Below are 22,661 nucleotides of genomic sequence, written 5' to 3' on the forward strand. Positions count from 1 at the left end.
GTAATTAAGAGATAGAAGATGAGAAGGAAGAATAGAGAGAGGGAAGAAGAATGATATGAGTAGAGACGAGAAGAGAAGTATAAATGGAAAAAGTAAATAAGAATTAAAATATTTTTGATTTTATTTTATTTATTTATTATTTTCAAAAATAAGTTAATTAATTTTAAAAAATTTAAAATTTAAATGTTAAATTTTCGAAAATAGAAGAGAGAAGAGGAAGAAGTTTTCGAAAATTAAGAAGAGGTTAGAGTTAGTTAGGAAGTTTTGAAAAAGAGGAGAGAGAAGAAGGAGGTAGTTTTCAAAAATTAAGAAGAAATGAGAGTTAGTTTGGTAGTTTTGAAAAAGAAGAGAGAGAAGATAAGATATTAATTAAGAAAAGATTTGAATTTTAAAATAAGATAGAAGATAAGATAAGAAAAGATTTGAAATTGAAATTTGAAATTAGAAAAAGATAAGATAAGAAATTTAATTTTGAAAAAGATTTGATTTTTAAAATTTGAAATTTGAAAAAGATAAGATAAGAGTTTTAATTTTTGAAATTTGAAATTTGAAATTTGAATTTTTAAAACTTGAAAATTGAAAAAGATAAGATTTTTGAAAAAGATATGATTTTTATTTTTGAAAAGATTTGATATTTGAAATTTTGAAAACTAAGATATGATAAGATAAAAATTTGAAATTGAAATATGAATTTTTATTTAAAAAATTCAAAAATTATGTTAAAAATTAAGTTAGAAAAGATATTTTTTTACTTTTGAATTTAATGATGAAAGAGAAAAACACACAAAAGATACAAGACTTAAAATTTTTAGATCTAGTACCCCTAATTTTCGAAAATTTTGGAGGAAAACACAAGGGGACACCAAACTTAAAAATTTTAAGATCAAACACAAAAGAGACTCAAGAACACTTTGAAGACTAACAAGAACACAAAGAACAAAATTCAAAGACTCAAAGAACACAAGAACATAAAAAGAACACCAAACTTAAAATTTTTAGAAAATCACAAAGAAATTTTCGAAAAACAAAAAGAAAAACACAAGAAAACACCAAACTTAAAGATTTGAAACAAGAGTTAACCAAAGAAACTATTTTTAAAAATTTTTTTGAAAGAAAAACTCAAAGAACACGAAAATTCACCAAAAACAAAAACAAAAAGACTCAAACTTAATTACTTAAGAACAAAGATTAAATAAGGAAAATAAAAATATTTTTGAAAAATTTTTTTATTTTTTTTTGAAAATTGAAGAAGAAAATAAAAGACTTAATAAAAAACACAAAGAAAGACTTAAACAAAGAAAAGACAAATATTTCTTGAAAAAGGTTTAGGAAGAAGTTTTAAAATTTTTGGAATTGAAAAACAGAAAACAAGAACATGCAAGACTCAATACCAAGAACAAAAATTGAACAAAGAAAAGAAAAATAATTTTTGAAAAAGATTTTTAATTTTTCGAAATTTTGAGAAAGAAGAAAATAAAAATAAAAGACTCAATAAAATAAAATAAATTACTTGATCTAGGGAGTAAGACAATCTGTCAGTTTGTCCAAACTCAACAATCCCCGGCAATGGCGCCAAAACTTGGTGCATACGAATCCCCACACTTCCTTACAGCAGTACCAGCAAGTGCATTGGGTTGTCCAAGTAATACCTGAGCGAGTCAAGGTCGATCCCATGAGGATTGTGGCTTGAAGTAAGCTATGGTTATCTTGCAGGTCTTAGTCAGGCAGATCAGAAGGTTGTTGGATTGATGCAAGGGCAACTCGTGAAAGGAATATATTGTATATATTAAAATCAATAATAGGGATAGAGTTGAGGATTAGAGTTGCTTTGTCTTTCTGAATTAACTCTGGTATTACTGCTCTCTTTGCTTGTGAGTGATTTCTTCAATGGCAGGCTGTATGTGATTGACACTGGTTTGAGCAGCTGCCAATACTCCTCCATATCTGAACCCTAGGTTTAGTGCGGATCCATTCTGATTGAGGATGAAGCTCGTATAGTTCATTCTCCTTAATGATCCTACTCAAAACGCCATAAATAAGGTCAGATCTTCCGGATCAGAGAATGCTGCACCTTGGGTTCTAGCCTTTACCACAGAGACCCTAATCTCTCCGAAAATTGGCTAAACTGATGTCTCAAAAAGTCCCCAACGAAGTCGTGTATTAGCCGTCTGAGAGATTTATAAACATAGCTGTTGGTTCGTCCTTGTCCGTTGAAAGACGCATTCTGAACCCAAGTAGACGTGGGTGTTTGTCAGGCACGTTCGTCTTAATGTGATGAACAGAGCTAATTTGTTAGATCATCCTATTCACCACGATGAAGATCGGATATACATCTTAGAATTAATCAAACACAGATCGAAGAGAAAATAGTAATACTTTTATTAATTCATAGGACTCAGCAGGGATCCTCCCCTCAACCTAGGAGATTTAGAAACTCATACTGAAAGTAAAATACAATTAAAATGTGTATGCTGAATGAGATATGAAAAGTGTCTCCAAAAAAAGGTGTGAATTACATAAACATAATCCCTTAAATACTAAATGACTAGTAAGGGTAAAACAGTCTTTTTAGTGCTAAAATTCACTTCTGGGGCCCATTTGGTGAGTGTTTGAGCTGACCTTTGATGAGATCCACGTGCTATGAGGTCTCTTGGGCATGGAATGCCAGCTATGGGGTTCTCTTTGGGCAACCATTTCTTCCACACCCATATTCCTACTTGGTTCTAACCTTTCAACCCTTTTAAGCATGTTACACAATGCATGAAACGCACATCTATCCATTCTTGTATTTTCTATACATGCTAGATCACTAAAATAAATAATTCTATCGATACTAACATCCCTTATTACTTGCCTACTGTAACTATCATTCCATTTTCTTTTCTTTTTTTTTTTTCAATTGCAATCTAATCAAAACATAGCAAATAATCAACAACTTAACTATAAGGTCATTCATTAATTCAAAATGTAAAATCAAACAGGCAATAACTCTTATCTTTTGTTTGGGATCCATTCTGTCAAAAAAAAAATATTTTAGCTAGAAGACTTTACTATTTAGCTATAAAAACATTAAAACATGTATATATCCATGCACCAATTAACAACATTCAAATAGATAGAGATATATATAGCATCACCACCTAATGGCTCGAGTGAGAATTAATAATACATAGACTTATATAATTGCATTCATTCAGTTCAATTATTATGTTTTATTAGATCACCTCCGATCCGATTCTGGGCTATGCAAGGAAAACAGAGATACTGCCAAATAGATGAAGGATGAATCATAATATTAGTCAAACAGCATAGAAATTTAACACAAGGGTTTAAAGCAAATAAAGAAAGCTTACTTACTTCTTCACAGGTAAATTCACTACACCTGAAATACAGTAAGTAGCAACAGTAAATAGATAAGTATTCTTTCACAGCCTTGAATTGTCAAATTTATGCTCCAATATTACAAACCCTTCATTTTAATTATTGCAACGAACAATAAATAAGAGACTAATAACTTTTACTCTTGTCTCTCTTTCTCTCTAAAATGTATTTTGATATCTCTATATAAAACCTTTCATATCTTGTGAGTTGTGGGACAACAACATACAAATTTGGAACTAGGTACCCAATGGAAGGAAGCGCAAGCACAGCAGAGGAAAGCGTTGTGGAAGGAGACTTTTTTTTTAGGGAAAGAAGTGAAGTGATTAGGATTTTATATGATTTTTGGTTTTTACTTTGTAGTAAAATTTGATTTTTTTAGAGTGAATTACATGTTATTTTTATTATTTTCTAGGCTTTTTTGCAACTTAACTAGTAGTTGACTGGTATCCTAGTTGATTACCTAACAAAATTGTTAAAAAATATTAGCATTGTTTTTCAAGCTACATTATTCTTGTCTTGTCCAACAAAAGCTTAAATAACAACACCAAAACATAATCATATTATTCTGTTTTGCGGTAACCAGAGTGCATTAGATATCGTTGCTAACCCGATTTTTCATAAATGGATCAAACATCTGAAGGTTGATTGTCATTTTGTGATGGTGATTGATGATTAAGATGTCAATGAAGTGATTGTAATGTATATGAATAAAAATGGTAATAATTATGATCGGTATTTTAATGGGTAAAAATTTTACAAGATTTTTTTGGGTATTTTTTAAAGTGGTTCATAATGGTATTAATGTGTGTTATTGAGTGGGTAAAAAAGCTGCAGGTTAAATAAGCTGAGGTTTATATTTTTTATTTTTTTAATATAAAAAATATAAAAATTCTAAAAAATGAAAATAAACAAAACAAACACATTTTTAAAATTTAAAAATAAAAAAACGAAAACAAATTTTAAAACTTGAAAATGGAAAATAAAAATTAAAGATATTTTCTTATACCATACCTTAAATATAATTTTTGGTTCTTGTCTATTTGTTTTTTACAAAATAACCTTCTATAATTTAAAAATCTCTAATTGTTCCCAACCATTCAAGTAATTGGTCTAATCGGTGTTCAACCATTTAAGTAATGGTGTAAGTGATTCCAGTAAATGATGATATATAGATGTGTCAAAAATCATTTACACTAATTACTTGAATGGTTGGAGATCGAGTAGAAATTTTTTAATTGCGAAGGACTATTTTGTCTTTCGGATAAATGGTCAAGGATCAGAAACAATATTTAGTCATAAATAAATACCCAAATTAGTCCACAAAGAATTTTACATTGAAAACTACTTTGATTCCTAATAAATTTATATCCTCTATAAGTCCGCGAGAGTTATCTTTATTGGACAAATTGGTCCCTCTGTTCTATTGTTTTTAAGAGAGACTGATTTGTCTTATAGTGATATGTTTTAGGACCTAATTGTTTTATAACCAAAATTTTTAGCGATTTATTTGTCTAATACGTATGTTAAAAATTTGATTAAAAGCGACCAAAGAACCAATTTGTTCGACAGGAATCATTTTTAAAAATTTTTTATAGAATAAAAATTTATAGTAGGTTAAAGTATCCAATATAAAATTTCTTGGGAATTAATTTAAGAGAAGTTGACATTAAATATCCACACTTATGGATATTATGTGGACATTGTAGTTGATGAACATGTTTGGAGTTGCCTATGTTTACAGGTTCAGTTGATGGGACAGCATATCAGACAATACCAGTGCTTTTACAGATCTACTGTACAATGTTTGGGAAATTAATAAGACTAATGAGATGCTAATTATTTTTGGCAAGTTAAGACTAATAAGCAAGTTGTATTATTTTTTTTGTCTACGTGGCTGTGACTGATTTTTGGGCCTAGATCATCATATTTGGTGCAGCTGTGAAGAAACAACTTTCTTTGTGGATAAAAACAAGTCAAAAGTAGCATTAAAAAGAAAATAAACTGATATGTTTTTGGATTTATTTAGGGTAATTGGATTTTTTTTTTATTTTTTAGGGAATGTGACTATGTTTCTCTGATTTTTTTTGTCATGGTGTTGTCGTAAAATGGAAGAGATTTTATATTGTTAAATAGATAAAGAAAACAAGAGGATGCGGTGCATGATTTTGATATTTGACCAAAAAATAAATAAATAAATAAATATGTGATGTATGTTAATAATAATAATGTATAATGTATATCTAGTATTGCTACAGTCAAATTAATAATCCATAAAACTATTTATGAATTATTAATTTGACTGTAGCAATACTAGATATACATTATACATTATTATTATCAACATTATTAAGAGAGTAAAAGCTTTATATTCTTCTTGCTTTCTATGTTCACTGGGTCTCTACCTTTATCTTGAATTATATGTATATTGAATTCGGTGTTCATGTTATAAACACCAAAAAAATATACCAAGTAGTTTGACTCACGTTAAATTGAAAAATCCTCACTTATAATTCATTTCCAAACAACAAAATGGTCAAGAAAACTTAGTTGTCCCCTGAAAACATGAATTAAATATACTGCATTCAAATTTTGTAGAAGAAATTTCGTGATAATTCAATTTTGTTTTGTCACATCCGTGGTTAAAGCTTATTTGCAAATTTTTTAAACTCTAAAATCACCACGACTCAAATTCAGAATAAACCTGAAAAAATGATAATACAATAGAAAGATCACTAGCACAGCCTTCGAAAGTCAAGATTACCTAATATTCGTGTCATGAAAATTTCATTAAAATACAAGGAAATCAATTAGAGAAACTCTTAAAATAATTTCTAGTGTTACCTGTTTCCATTGGAATAAGGCGGATGAAGAATATTGATCACTGAAATTGGTATTTCAAGAACAGAATCAGTAAGTAAAAGGTGAGAGAAGTGGGAAAAATCACCCGGGAGTGGCAAAAACACATCATTTAAAGAGCTTATTAAGAAATAAGAAGTGACATTGTTGATGATGATATGATGAAGATCAAATAATCATTCAATAACCCAACAATTACACCACAGAGCAACAAACATTACAAGAACATTTGAACAAAAATTTTAGAAATTAAAAGGAAGAAGAAAAACCGAGCATTCAACAACCAGATCAAAATTAAAAGGAAGAAGCGGAGGCAAAGAACTGAAAGCAAGGACACTAACCTTCGACGGAGACACGACGGCAACCGGCGAAACGACGGTGAGAGCAGAGACGACGGCAAGCGGTGACCCGACGACGAGCTGCTCCAAGCCACGGACAAAGAAGCCAGCGAGGATGGGGACGACGTGCCGAGATACCTGGGTTCCGGACAGGGGAAAGAGGAAGAAGCAGAAGCGCTGAGGACCTGGGGACGGCGGCAGCAAAGAACCTACGGCTAGGGTTTTGCCGTTTTGGTTTGGGTCTGAGGGCACGAATGATTAGGGGAGATTGAATGAAATTAAGAGCAACTTGAGAAGATGAAGAAAAGAACAATTTTGATTTTTTATTTTTTTGATATATTTTTATTTTGTTGTTTAAATTATTTGAAACCATGAAAGTAGGATTAATTGAATTTCAAAATTTAATTAATTTAAAGGGGTATTTTTGTCTAATCAAATAAAGTAAAGATGTTTAAGACTTTTTATAAAATTAAATAAAAAATATTTTTTTTATTTTTATTTAATTAAAGGGGTATATTAGTAAAAGTGGTGATATAATATATATTTTAAAAAAAATAAATACTGATGTGAAAAATAAATTCCACGTGACTTATTATTACTTGTCCATATTTTAAATGTATCGGTACGTATGAATTTATTATCGTACCGTAGCAAACACATGTACTATTGTCTATTTTTTTTAGGCATTTATACGTATCGATATAATAAAAATGTAGACAAATAATAAAATGACACGTAGATTATATTATCCATGTCAGTATTTAATTTTTTTTTAAAAATATATACAATATCAATACTTTTACTAAAATATCCTTATATTTTAGTAAAAATAAAAAAATATATTTTTATTTAATTTTATAAAAAGATATAAATATTTTTTTTTATTATTAGACCAAACTATCCATTTAAATTAATCAAAGTTTAAAATTCAACTAATTTTAATTTTAAATTTTAAACAATTTAAAAAATAAAACAAAAACACATTTAATTATTCATACACACAAAAACAATTGCTTCAATCTTATTAATGTTCCCGTAAACCCTAATCTCTCATAATCATTTATACAAAATAAAAATCTAAAAAACTAAAAAAATTTAAAGAACTTTTTCATCTTCTGGTATTCTCACCAACCGTTCACCCTCTCAAGGAATGTCTTTCGCTCTCAATTCTAAGACTCAAACTCTCTTCTTTTTCACTGCCAGTAGCCCACTATAGTCTCACTCGACTCTCGTCTCCTTCACACTCGCCAGCGTCTCGTCGTTTGTCTCGTCTCGTCGCTGGCGTTTCAACGTCTCCCGGCCTTCCTAGGGATCCTTGTCGCCAATGACAAAAGCAACTCGTCGAGTAATACTCTTGTACTTTGTAGTTTGGAGTTGAAAAAAAAGGAGTCTAAGTACTTTGGAGTTGATAAATTTTTCCATTAATCTTTGACTTTGTACTTGCGGTAATACTCTTGTAGATTGAAAAGATCTTTGGCCCTGAAATATTTCACAGTTGCAAAAACGATACTTCAAGTAAGCATTAAAGAAACCATTAAATCTCTGAATCTGCATCTGCTATTGTGTTTCATACTTTCAATCATGGAGCTTTTTTCTTCTCTCGTTTAATTTCAAAATCTTCTACAAAATACTGAAGCCATGGTTTCAATTGACATGTTAGCTGGTCCATCTGAAGTTTTAGTCATTGCAGATAAGCATGCAATTCCTTCTCATGTTGCTGCTGATTTGCTTTTCCAGATTCAATGAGTTTTTAATATGCTCTTATTTTCAGATCTCTTGCGCTTTCTTTCTACATTACTCATATCATATGCACATAATTTATGATTTCCAAGCTGAGCATGGACCTGATAGTCAAGTTGTTCTTGTAACAGCTGACCACATAATTTTTAGTTTTTGTTTCTTTCCCTTTCTCTAAACATTTTAGTTCATGATGAACCTTATTTTCAAATCCTGGATCACAATTCAGAAATTATAGGTGTAACTAATGACTCTGATTTGCCTCTGTAGATTCCGTGTTTTTAGGGGCCATGGATGCCTGAGAATGTTGGTGATTATGCAAGCGGGAGTGCGGGACAAACCATGTCCTTTCGACTTATGGATATGCTCGGATGTATGGTGGCGTGTCACTGGACTCCTTCCTTAAATACATAACAGTGCAGTCTCTCACAGAGAAAGGTTGTAGAGACTTGGACCATATGTGGCAACCATGGCTGAAGTTGAAGGTCTTGAAGCTCACAAGATAGCAGTTCCTGATGAGCGGATAATTTATACCCTTTTTGGCATTGTTTTTACATAGTCTTTAGTATGTTTTAGTTACTTTTTATTATATTTTTATTAGTTTTCATGAAAAAATCACATTTTTGGACTTTATTATGAGTTCGTGTGTTTTTCTGTAATTTCAGGTATTTTCTGGCTGAAATTGAGGGACCTGAGCAAAAATCTGATTCAGAGGCTGAGAAAGGACTGCAGATGCTGTTGGATTCTGACCCTCCTGCACTCGAAGTAGATTTTCTGGAGCTAAAGAAGCCCCATTGGCGTGCTCTCAATTGTGTTGGAAAGTAGACATCTTGGGCTTTCCAGAAATATATAATAGTCTATACTTTGTCCGAGATTTGATGGCCCAAACTAGCGTTCAAACGCCCACCTAAGACCCTTTTCTGGAGTAAAACACCAGAACTAGCACCAGAACTGGAGTTAAACGCCCAAACTGGCACCCAAGCTGGCATTTAACTCCAAGAATGGCCTATGCACGTGAAAGCTTCAATGCTCAGCCCAATCACACAATAAGTGGGCCCCGGAAGTGGATTTTTGCACTATCTGCACTTAGTTACTTATTTTCTGTAATCCCTAGTAACTAGTTTAGTATAAATAGCACTTTTTACTATTGTAATTACGATAATATTTTTGGATTGGGAGGCTGGCCATTCGGCCATGCCTAGACCTTTTTCTCTTATGTATTTTCTACGGTGGAGTTTCTACACCTCATAGATTAAGGTGCGGAGCTCTACTGTTCTTCATGAATTAATGCAAGTACTATTGTTTCTCTTTCAATTCACGCTTACTTCTTCTCCAAGATATACTCTCGTACTTAATTTAGTTAAGTCAGAATGAAGGAGTGACCCGTGATAATCACCCACTATCTTCGTTACTCGCTTAGCCAAGATCCGCGTGCCTGACAACCACAAGCGGTCTACATGATGTTCAACGTAGTCATTGGATGACAGCCGGAGTATATTCTCTTGGGTCTCTAATCCACGGACCGAGTCTAAGAGATTAGAACCTTTGTGGTATAGGCTAGAACTAATTGGCAGCATTCCTGAGATTCGAAAAGTCTAAACCTTGTCTGTGGTATTCCGAGTAGGATCTAGGAAGGGATGACTGTGACGAGCTTCAAACTCGCGAATGTTGGACACAGTAACAGTGTGCAAAAGGATAAAGAGATCTTGTTCCGACGCTAGTGAGAACCGACAGATGATTAGCCGTGCGGTAGCTGTACCTAGTATTTTTCATCCGAGACGAGAAATCTGACAGTTGATTAGCCGTGCAGAAACCGTACTTGGTATGTTTCATTCGAGAGGATCATACAGCTTGCCATGGAAAGGAGCACGCTTGGTTGGAAGAAGACAATAGGAAAGCAGAGGTTCAGAAGCAATAAAGTATCTCCAAACGCTTATCTGAAATTCCCACCAATAAATTACATAAGTATCTTTATTTTATTTTATATTTTATTTATCTTTTAATTATCAAAACTCATAACCAATTGAATCCACCTGACTAATATTTATTAGATGACCATAGTTTGCTTCAAGCCGACAATTTCCATGGGATCAATCCTTACTCACGTAAAGTATTATTTGGACGACCCAGTGCACTTGCTGGTTAGTTGTGCGGAGTTGTGAAAAGTGTGATCACAATTCCGTGCACCATTACCCTAAGACTTCAGGACATAGAAACCATATGTACATTGCAATTTTTTTTTTTCACTCTTCATTGAAAATCAATCTTCAACTAGTAGAATGGTCCCAATTTCCCAAAGAGTCAGGCTTGACTATCTATACATTTTCATCCTAAACATTAATAGTTTAGAATGCGTGAACTCTAAAGAAGGATTTTGTTAATAAATATCCTGAAAATTTTGATTTTCAATATAAAAAGGGTGTTCTAAATACGCTTATTAATCCATAAATAAAATATAAGTTGATATTATGTTGTATATCTTAAATTTATAAGTAATACAACACTTTGTGTAATGAGAACAAACCCTTTCTTCATATCAGGCAGACAAAAGTATAAGTAGTTGTGAGCTATATTCACCTCAACCAATTCATGCCAGAAGCTAGCTAGCTGGTTTATGCATGGCTGTCAAAGATAAATAAAAAAGTGAAAGGAAAATTTGCAAAAATTATTACTAGTTTATCTAGCAAAAAGAGCAATGGATCATCACTAATGTATAAGACTCCACTTAAAAACTAATATTCACTTGAAATATAATATTTGGGGATACGCAATCTTTTGGCAAAATAATTTAGTATAGTCATAAAATTAAACATGAGAACAAAAACATCTATATCAAGACTCGATGAATATCTTAATGGAAACCTAATAATTCAGGCCGTCTTTAGCAAAAGGTAACAATAGCTTCAATTATGAATATTTCACATCCAAGATCCACCTTCTCATTACTATCAATGTTAAAACAGTGGTCAACCTCATTATAATTATGAATTAGTCAAATAACCACAAAAAAGATGGCAGTACTTGACAGTTAAATTCATCTTTTAAAATGCTAAATTACAAATTCAAATTTAATCTTTAAGGAACACAAGTGACTATAAAAGTGCTTTTATACACAAAACAACACCCGAAGTCAGTGAAGCAAGTATGATCGAGGCTCCATTCTTCGACAGTGAAAACTGAGTCCATGTCAAGGGTTTTGACACTTCAACTAGAACCTTCTGAAATTGTTCATTCAAGTGATCCAATGTTATCTGTCACCATATCTGCTTTATTCCTCTTCAAATCAAGTGTCATTTGAGCATTGATCCTATTCCTAGCATTCTCCTCATTTGATTTGTCTCTCCCCATGAGTCTCTTTTTCTGTGTTTCAGGATCAATCCACACAACTATAATCGGCTTTGTGAACTTGTCCATCTTGGCCTCAAACAACAAGAGGACATCTATCAAGAACAATAACCTTGTATCCCTTTAGCCACAGCTTCACAACTTCTCAAAAGATTCCAGAGGATATATGGGGAGCCAATAATCTAAAACATGATCACAACCGAAATTCAACACAAATTCAACAAACTAATCCCAAAAATGATGCATTTTAGGAATGATTGAATTGAAAATACTAGCTATGGGTTAAGAATTATAAAGTCTTCAACCTTAGCCTACTCTAACCTTAGACAGCGAAATGACCAAAAATCTAGAATCAGGGCACGTAAAATAAATAATACTAAAAGAAGTAGCTTTGAGCAATCCACATATGCAAAATTGTTAAGAAATTTCATGTAAATTGATAATCCTACTTTATTCATGATTTACAACAACATTTAGATCAGCAACTAGACAAATTAATTGATTAGCAATTTAACATCATCTCAAAATACAGGGAGAAGGGAAATCTGGAAAAGACAGAACAGAGAAAGCGATGATGCAGGGACTCACTAACAATCCACTGCGACTAGGTGAATGTGAGGATCCAACACCAGAAGACGACGAGCGACGACCCCACGATGGTCCACAATCCTCGATGACGGCGGGGACCCAAAAACAGAAGATGACGAGCGCCGACGAGGAGCCCTGGGAAGGCCGGGAGACGTTTAAATGCCGGCGACAAGACGAGACGCCGACAAGTGTGAAGGAGACGAGAGTCGAGTGAGAATCTAGAGTGAAAGACATTCCTTGAGAAGGTGAACGGTTGGTGAGAAAATCCAGAAGATGAAGAAGTTTTTTAATTTTTTTTTTAGTTTTTTAGATTTTTATTTTGTATAAATGACTATGAGAGATTAGGGTTTGTTGAGAGCATTAATAAGATTCAAACAATTGTTTTTAGTGGGAATAATTAAATGTATTTTTGTTTTATTTTTTAAATTGTTTTAAATTTAAAATTATAAGATTAAAATTAGTTGAATTTTAAATTTTGATTAATTTAAATAGATAGTTTGGTCTAATATAAAAAAAGATATTTATGTTTTTTTATAAAATTAAATAAAAATATATTTTTATTTTTATTAAATTATAATGGTATTTTAGTAAAAGTATTGATATTGTATATATTTTAAAAAAAAAATTAAATACTGACGTGAATAATATAATTCACGTGTCATTTTGTTATTTATCTATAATTTTATTATATCGATACGTATAAATTTATCATTATATCAAAACAAATACTATTTTTTATAAGGATTTTCTTTGGTTTATAAATATCATTTAATTATTACTTCTCAGTTTGATTTAATGGAAAAAATATTTATTTTATTGCACAATCTCCCTTTTTTTTTGTTTCAAATGGGGAGGTTTTCTTTTTATATGGGAGTCACTCAGATAAAAACGTTTAAAACGTCTTTTTTTAAAGATGTTTTTTAGTAATTAAAATTTAATATATATAATCAATTAAATCATGTTATTTTTGTCAAAATTAGACCAAACAAATTAATTTGACAAAAAAATAGTGAATCAAATCTTGAACCGAATTAAATTAAGATTATTTTTTATAAAAAATTATTACAATATCCTTATTATAAAAAATAACTAAAATACTCCTTATTATAAAAAATAATCATTTTCTATAATAAGGATATTATAGTCATTGCCAATGAGTTATAGCTCAAATGACATAGTCTTCCATACTCAATTAAGAGGTTGCGGGTTCGAGTCTCCTATCTTTGGTAATAAAAAAAAGGATATTATAGTCATTTTTTATAAAAAAAAATAATATTAATTTAGATTAATTCAAGATTTGATTCATTATTTTTCGATCAAATTAATTTGTTTGACCTAATTTTAACAAAAATAACACAATTTAATTAATTATATGTATTAAATTTTAATTATTAAAAACATCTTATAAAAAAGACGCTTTTGACGTCTTTATCTGAGTGACTCCCTCTTTACATTTATGAACTGTGATCACATATTTTTTTCAAATATGATATCTTCCCGGATTTTTTTGTACAGTAAATATATTGATTTTGGATTAAGTACGATTTTGGTTCTTAAGGTAGGGGCTAAAAATTTTTTTCGTTCTCGACCTTTTTTTGCTACAAAATGATTCTAAAGATTTTTTCGCTACAAAATTTTTTTCGTTCTCGACCTTTTAATTTAAAATTAATATTAATTTTATTTTGGCATACATACTCATTAATTAACTTTTTCACATAGAAAAGCAGTGTATGTTTTACTTGCCTTTTCTATATTAATTTTAATAATATATATAATCTAATAATTCCATTGTTTATTGATTTAATTAAGATAACTTTAAAATATGGTATCTAAAAAAAATAGTTTCACCATATCTAAATACTAATATATTTTCCTCTCTAAATAATTATCTGCATAATGAAAGTAATATATTCTTAAAATAAATGTATTTTAATATAATTATGTCCAAATATATTGACTTAATTAATAACAAATCAAATTTATCAAGTGAAAGCTTATTTATTAATATTTGATTAATTTGAGTTGAGAAATTTGTGACTATCAGTTTAGAATCTAGTTTTTACAAAACTCGAAATTCAATATCATTAAAAAATGAATAAATTTGTCTGTCACTTGATTAAATGATTTGTTATCTATTCATTTTTTAAAATCATACTAAAAGCATACATTTTTATAGTACAAATTATAAACTTAATTCTAAAGTACTATCAGTATAAACAGTTTTAAATATTTATTTAATTAAATAATAATATGTCAACAAAAACAATTACTTTTTTTATTTTAATTGATGATTAACGCATTAAAATTAAATTCAAAAATTAAATATTAAATTTTAAGTAATATAAAATTATTTAGTATTATATTTTTTTTTTCGCCATAACAAATACTTCTTGTACCCTTAGAAGCTTTAATAATAAACAATTTATAGTAGCCTTTAACTCATACGATAATGTATAGCCAAATTTTTTTTTTCAAACAACAAAAGTAAACTAAAATATTGAATGACCACACAAGTTATCCGATAAAATATATTTTCTCGATCAAATTTGCTACATAGATCATTTTCTATTAGCAATAGATATGGACTTAATTATAATTAGTTTATTATTTTAGTATATGTCAATTAGAATAAAAATTAGTTTAATTTATTAGTTATTTAATGTATTCCTTTACAATTAATTGTAGTCATGTATTAAATAACTGACAACCTAAACTAATTTTTATTTTAATTGACATATGCTAATGTGACTAATTAATTATAATTGAATCTATATTTATTATTAATAAAAAAATTTAGATAACAACTATTGATAAGTCCATAAGAATTTACTAATATTTTTTTAATAGAAAATACATAAATTGTTCATTGACGAATTACATGTTATTAACATATCTATAGAGAGAGGAGATGAGGAGGAATTATTGACTCCAAGAGTGATCAATAGCAACTACATTCAGTAGAATGATGGGTGAAGATTAGGAATATATTTATTTTTAAAGTCACCGTCAATAAATTTTTTCACGTATATATATTTATAATTTACTAACGATAATAATATAATAAAAGAATACGAAATAATATATATGAAATAGTAGAAATAACAATAATTTTAAGAAAAAACTGCTTCTATGATAGTAGAAATAATGATAACTGCATGGATTATTTTGGGCTGCTCTAATAAAAAAAATAATTGGACACCAAATTTTTATATTTCTTTTAATTTTTCAGGTAACTAATAAAATAAAATATTATAATTTATAGTATAAATTAAATTAAAAAGTATTTAATCTGTGACATTATAGTAGGGGAAATTAGTTATTATGACAAAAATTAAAATTATCAACCGTATAATAGTACTATTTCAATTTAATTATGTAAAAAAAAATTCGAATATAAATTTATTAGGTATTAAATAAAATAAAATAAAATATCATTTGCACTATAAATTAAATAAAAAAATATCAATACTTTTAAAATTAAAAAAATAGATTTTTAAAAATAAATAAATAAATATTTTATAAAATAGCTACTGTTGTAAGTGAGAGTAATTGCACATAGTTTATAGAGTATGACTTTTTCAAAATTTTGGTATCTAAATTACATCCATTAGTTATCCTGCGAGTAAATACCCATAGTCATCCCTGAGATTCACGCAAATACCCATAATAATCCCTAAGATCTCGATTTTCCTATTGTAGTCTTTTAGATAGAGCTTCGAGCACTCAAACTGGTCCCTGGCCATATTTCAGGTGATGACTCATCACCGGAGCGCTGACGTGGACTCGAATTGCCACGTGGGAGGAGTCCAAAACGTCGTCGTTTTGGGTTTGGCGCCCTAGAAAGCCAAAAACGACGCCGTACACAAATACTTCACTTCACTCGTCTCTTCTTCTTCCACCATCTGACTTCTTCTTCATCTCCCCATCAATGGCGTAGCCATAGGGTTGTATTCGCTGGGTTTAGGAAAATTTGAGAGAAGAAGTAATCTGACCAGAAGTTGTTATCGTTCTTCCCCTCCTTCACCATAAGCACAAGGTTCTGACTTTGTGATCGGACTCAAGGTAACCTTCCTTTTTTTTTACTTTACATTTTTAATACAGTGTTGGTTGATGATATGCAAGTTGTTAGTATAGTTGAGGTTCTGGAGTTTTGGTGCCATTGTAGTGCCTAGGGTTTGAAGACTGGCTGGGGTTTGTGGGGTTACTCTATTTAACCCGAATGAAATAGGGATGAAACAGGAGTTCTATGCAGGATTGGAAAAAATGTTTTGTTTTCTTGTGGTGATTTTTTTAATGCATTAGTAGGCTTTCAAATTCTGCCCGTATTATGTGAAAATTTAAAATTTCTTGCAGATGGAAGGGAAGTTGGACATCATGTTTCATCATGGGGTGATTTCAAAAAAAATGAAGAAAGGATTATGGTATATCCTCCGACAACAAAGCTTGTTTAGGTGATCTAGACCCATCGGCATAACACTGAAAAGAAACTAAAATCATAATCCAATCCCCAAGAGATTTCAGTGCAGGGAGGCACTTAAAGGTGCAAGCATTCTGTTGCAGCCAAGGGCACTAAAGAGTAGCACAAAATGCACGTTATCTCAGGATTTTGCTCCTTCATTTTACCAAAACCTCTATGCACACTCAATGAAAACTGCTTTAGGTTCACCTAGTGCTTTTCAAATACACCATAAAGTTGTTCCATAGAGAAGTATATGTCTTGTCATGCAGGCAATTGCCACTGTGATTTCTGGTGGATCTGGCTGCATTCTTGTATGCCAGCTTAACTGAATTGTAGTTTTATGTTTTATTTTTATTTTTTGGTGGAAAGTGCTAAGAGGATGACATTTTTGCCACACATGCAGATAGCCTTGTTTGTCTCTTCCTTTGATGTTGTGAGGTCAGGTTGGCTTCTAAATTTTTTGAAAGACATTAGTGCTACTCGTATAAAAAAAATGCAACAAAATCTTTCCAAGGTTTGTGTTCTGGGTTATGTACAGTCTTTTGCTGCTGAAACCTTGCAAAAAATTTCTAATGAAACCAATGCCAATGGCAAGTTTAAGCATAATTTATGCCCTGTGCAATATAACCACTAATCACCCTACATATTTGTTATTTTTCTAAAATTGATATTTAGTTCATTGTCTAGCTTTCCTATTTGGCATTAATTGCTTTTATTTTGTTTTCCAGTACTCAAGGCATTTCTTGTATTCTAGTCCAGCTCAACCATTAGGTCCTGAAGACTTGGTTTGGAGAATGGTTTGTACTTTCTGTTTTGTCATTTTTCGATATGCTTGACCTTTAGTATTCTTAGACTGCTTTTTTTTAGGAATTGAATGGCATTTTTCTCCTTTAACTATGGCATTGTTCTGTTTATGATGATGCTACAGATGGCTGGGAAGGTGGTGAACATCAAACTTCATTCCCGAATATCACAACGTGTAGTTCAAGGGTCTAGAAATGTTTGCACTTGTGAATGTAGACCTGGCAACGTCACTAATACCATTCCAATTGTCTCCTAATTCATTTTCTTTTCTCTTTACATGTGTAACACCTAAGCTTTTGCTTAATTTTTTTTTCGTGATTTTTTTCTACAATTTTTTAGGCTATTTGTACTTACAACTTTTACTGCAAAAGAAGAATTTTTAATTGACTGAAACACTGAAACAAGATGTATTACGGCTAACTTTGGTTTGAACTAAAACAGCTTATAAAGATTGTAATTGCCCATCATCAACCAAGTTCATCGTGGTGGAAACATTAGTGGTAAAGATTTGAACAGAGCTTCCACCTGCAGCGCTACCACCACCCATCATCGGCATGAGTAGCGGCCCAAACGAAAGAGTATGAACAGCAAGTAGTATATGAAAAAGAAGAAGAAGAGATGAAGACGAAGAAGAGATGAACGGTATGAAAATTTGGGAATTTAGGGTTACATATAATACTAGGGACCAACATGGGTACAAATTAGAAATTAGCCAGCTCAGCTAGCCATTGGACCCCTCCAGTGTGGCAATCCGAGGCCACGTCAGCGCTCCGATGATGAGTCATCACCTGAAATATGACCAGGGACCAGTTTGAGTGCTCGGAGCTCTATCTGGAGGAATACAATGGAAAAATCAGGATCTTAGGGATTATTATAGGTATTTGCGTGAATCTCAGGGACAACTATAAGTATTTACTCGTTATCCTGCATAAAGAAACCACACCCACGGTGAAGGACAACTCATATTCTCTATTTTATTTTCACTTGTATTTCAGTAACAGTTATAAAAAAAAATCATGTTTAACCTCTTCTTTAATTCTTTATTCTATTAGTTTACCTTTTAATTTGTTTTTTTTTTCAATTTTTTATTCTATTTCTAATTCAGGATACACTTTTCTGTATGAAACAATTATTATTAGAATAAAAAAATAGTTATTATAACAGAAATAAAAAGATAGTAAATAAAGTAAAAAAAAATAGTTATTATGATAGAAGTTAAAGTTGTCTATCATATAATGGGACTATTTCAATTCAATCATGTCGAAAAGAATAAAAGAAAATCCGAATATAAATGTATTAGATATTAAATAAAATAAAATTACATAAATTGTTATTTTTTACCGTATAAATTAAATAAAAAATTATCAATATTTTTAAATAAATATTTTATAAAACAACTGCTATACAAAACCCACTGAATAGTAAAAAAGAGTTGAACATCAAACTCCTATATCCCTTTGTATATTGTTATTTTGTTATAGTATAAATAATAGTTTTGAAATTATCTAAATATTTTATATAAATTATTTAATATTGTCCGAGCTAAAAAATGAAGAAATAAAATTAATATTTTTTCTAAGAATAATTATTTTTACAATTATAAATACACAATAAAAAATTAGTGTACATTAAAATAGTACCATAATAAAAGATAAAATTAACAAACTAATGGAATATATATACACAACTAACTAATGTTATCATCATTCAGTATATTATTTATGTAACCCCCTAACTATCAAAATGTCACGTTTCCAATTGCGCCACTCTTGATAGATCGGGTGGTACGACGACTTTTAAAACATTTAATACTAAAATATGAGTCTGTTTAAAATTTAAAACCGAATATTCAAAACTTCTATCCATACGTTACAGTACTGATTACAATACTTACAAATAATACATAAATATATATACATCATACCAATATACAAACTTCACATATCAAAACAACTATCCCTCTTGCAAAAATTGCTAGAAATAAAGGCGAGGAAAAAATAAAAACTAAGATAATACAAAATAACATCGAATAAACAGAAAATGAATATAATTCTTTTGAAGCTCTGTCGCCCATATCCTGAAAAGGGAAAAATCTGTAGGAAAGTGAGAACATCGTCCTCGAAAGGGTTCTCATTATAGGGTTACAGAATTGCTATAATAAGATACGAGAATAAAACCGGTTTTAAAGTACAGTGATTAATAACCGCCTTATGCTTCTTTTCACAACCAAAGATTTAATATTCAAAATCCGAAATCCTTTCTAAAAGGGAAAGCTGTTAATTTCTCAGAAATCTAAAAGCTTTTTTAAAAGTTTTTCCTAGACAGCATGAATGACCAAACTGTTCCAAGCATAGGTTCATTAAGTCTATGCTGAACCAGTTTAGTTTTTCATACTTTTCTAAACCTAAAGCACAAACCAAACACAGCTTTCAGTCCATCTCATAATCAACCACGGCCCTAGGCCCAAGCAACTCAATCAACAACCAATTCATCACAATCCAACCAATTTTCAGTCACAAACACAATTAAGAAGGTTCAAACACAATCAAGCAGTTATATCAAGTAGAACAATTAGCAATTAAACATAACTATTCACATAGGCAAACCAATTACAATATGCACACCCGATGCATGCCTGTCCTACTGGCCATGAACTCACGCGTCGGTTATGTTGCCAGACCCGACTCGGATAAGCGGGATTAAACCACCATCCTTATCCGTAGGTTCCACAAGCAAGTGGGACTAAACCATCATCCTTGCCCGGAACACGCAAGGGGGATTAAATCACCGTCCTTGCCAAATAATTTATCAATGTATGAGCGGGACAAAACCACCATCCTCACTGCAGGCGGGACAAAACCACCATCCCTGTATAACGGTTTACGCACTAAGCAAGCAGGACTATACCACCATCCTTGCCAGGCCAGAAACCCTCATCATATTCTCAGTAACACCCACAGTCAATCAGACTCAAAATCTTATTTCAAAATTCATTCTTGGCCCACTTTCAAATCACAAACGTATTCAGTTCACATCTTGCCAAGAACCACTTTTCTTAAGTAAATTTTCTTTTCAAAACTTTCAAACAACTTCATAACCAAGCCAAATTCAAAATCTCTTCTAAAAGACTCAAATCACTCATTTTCAAATCATTCGCTCCACCACTTTGAAATCAAAAGTTATTAATTAACAACCTTGGCAAAGACTCAAGATTTTAGAGAAGAATAACCTGCCTCATTTCTTAAATTCCTTAGAAATCCTCGGAATCATAGTTACTTAAGTTGAAATCAATTAAAATGAAGCTTTAAAATCAAAATCAAAGCATGTAAGTCAAAAGTTCCGAACCAGTTTCAAAACCAAAATTATTTAAGCCCAAAGACCAATTTCTTTTCGTTCTTAAATCGGAAACTTTCCCAAAGGCTCGGATTTGTTTAGTTAAAATTTAAAGAATACTTCAAAAGCAATGCGAAATTAAGTAATCAAAGTTCAATTTCCTTCAAAATCCGCTAAAACTCCTCCAAAGGTACTTCTTTGTCCAAACTTTAAAACATAAGTCCCTCATGTTTAAATCAAACTTAAAACATAAACTTTCCTTAAAAGATTAAACTTGAATCACCTATTTCTTAATAAATCAAGAACCAAACAATAGAACCTCTTGAATCCAATCCTTTTCTAAATCGTATTTTAAAAAAAATCTGGAATTTCATAAAAAAATCGGCAGCATCTCTCCTAAAACTTGGACTTTGCCACCCGTTTCGGGTCCCAACCAAACCATTACGCAACCCCCTCCACGGGTTCAAAACCAAATTAATTTAAAATCAGACTAATTTCGAAAATTCATATCCTTTTCATAATTCAAGAAATCAGATCCAAACTCAATTCATTTTCAATGAACCAAACTCGTTTCCGAAATTGTAAGGAAATATTTCAGCAACCAACCATATAACCAAATCAAACCACAATCCAATCAAACCACAAACACGTTCATTCCAAAATAGCTCAGCAAAACATAAGGCTTATACAACCACTAAAAGTACATTTATCACATTAATATCCATTTATAACAACTCCAAATCATAAAATTAAGTTCTTTGAAAAAGCCCCTACCTCACTAAACGTAGCTTCTCCGTTAGTAGTTTCCAGCACCTGTTTCCATGGCAGCAACAGTGACGAGGTTAAACGGCCTCCTCTCCTTTCCGATTTGGGATTCCAGTAGCAGCAGCAATCTCCAAACAGAGCCAGCAATTACCTCCGGTAACGGCATCGGCAACGTAACTTACTATAACCACTTTATTCAATACGAATAGTTTCAGCAACAAGTTTCAAGATAGAAACGAATTGGTAGAACAAGGAAGAATCAGAAACAAGGTAAGGCTTACCAAAACAGTAGCGGTTCTAACGGTTCAAAACGGAGCCAGAGCAACAGCAACAGCAACTCCAGCAGCGGCAGTGGAGTTCTTGTCAGATTTTAGAAACCAGAAGCAGAACTGGCTAGCCTCTCTTCCTCACCAGCAACGGCGGCTCCGACTAAACCAGCGACGGGGGCTCCGACCACACCAGCGACGATGGTGGCGGCGACGCATGAAACTCCTCCAGCAGCGGCAACGTGGGGATTGACGACGACAAACCTTAGTAGCAGCGGCGGCAGAAGTGGCTTCGACAGCAGCACCAAGGCGCGGCAACGGCGCGGTGGCGACGCAGTAGAGGCTCCCTCCTCCACTGACTCTCGGGCGGCTCTTACTTCTTCCCTGAGCGGCGTCGACGAACAGAGGTGGCGGCTCCTTGGACGACAGCTGCGGCGCGACCCTCTCCCTATCTTGTCTGTGCGACATGACGGCACGGCGGCAGTGACGCCCGCTGGCGCCGCCCTCACTCTCCCCTCCCCTTCCTCCGCGGATCCCTCTCTTCTCTTCCCTTTCTATTTCGGCTGAAGCTGCATGTGTTGGTGTGTGTATGTGTTGTTTCTTTTTCTTTGTTTACTGGTGGGGGGAAAGGCGGCTTAGGGTTTCATTAGGGATAGGGGGAAAATGTGGTTTAATTAGGGTTAGGGTTTGTGTATGGAATTGAGAATTTTAGATTTAATTTGAATCATATAATTTTAATAAAATTGGAGCATAGAGTATTAATTTAAAAAATTAATTTAATCTCTAAAG

General features: G+C 31.8%; 2 long non-coding RNA genes across 2 annotated transcripts; both read right to left on the reverse strand.

The window, feature by feature from the left end:
* Window positions 1-11,199: 11,199 nt before the first annotated feature.
* Window positions 11,200-12,580, reverse strand: LOC112776458 (uncharacterized). The gene is made up of 2 exons (XR_003189949.3): window positions 12,246-12,580; window positions 11,200-11,839 (listed from the first exon to the last, which is right to left on the reverse strand). It is a non-coding gene; the product is annotated as an uncharacterized lncRNA (long non-coding RNA).
* Window positions 12,581-19,312: 6,732 nt separating this feature from the next.
* Window positions 19,313-22,520, reverse strand: LOC140181791 (uncharacterized). Its single transcript, XR_011877151.1, has 3 exons — window positions 21,888-22,520; window positions 21,616-21,796; window positions 19,313-19,601 (listed from the first exon to the last, which is right to left on the reverse strand). It is a non-coding gene; the product is annotated as an uncharacterized lncRNA (long non-coding RNA).
* Window positions 22,521-22,661: the final 141 nt, after the last annotated feature.

Source organism: Arachis hypogaea, chromosome 19 (genome assembly GCF_003086295.3).
Source record: "Arachis hypogaea cultivar Tifrunner chromosome 19, arahy.Tifrunner.gnm2.J5K5, whole genome shotgun sequence".
Lineage (NCBI taxonomy): Eukaryota > Viridiplantae > Streptophyta > Magnoliopsida > Fabales > Fabaceae > Arachis > Arachis hypogaea.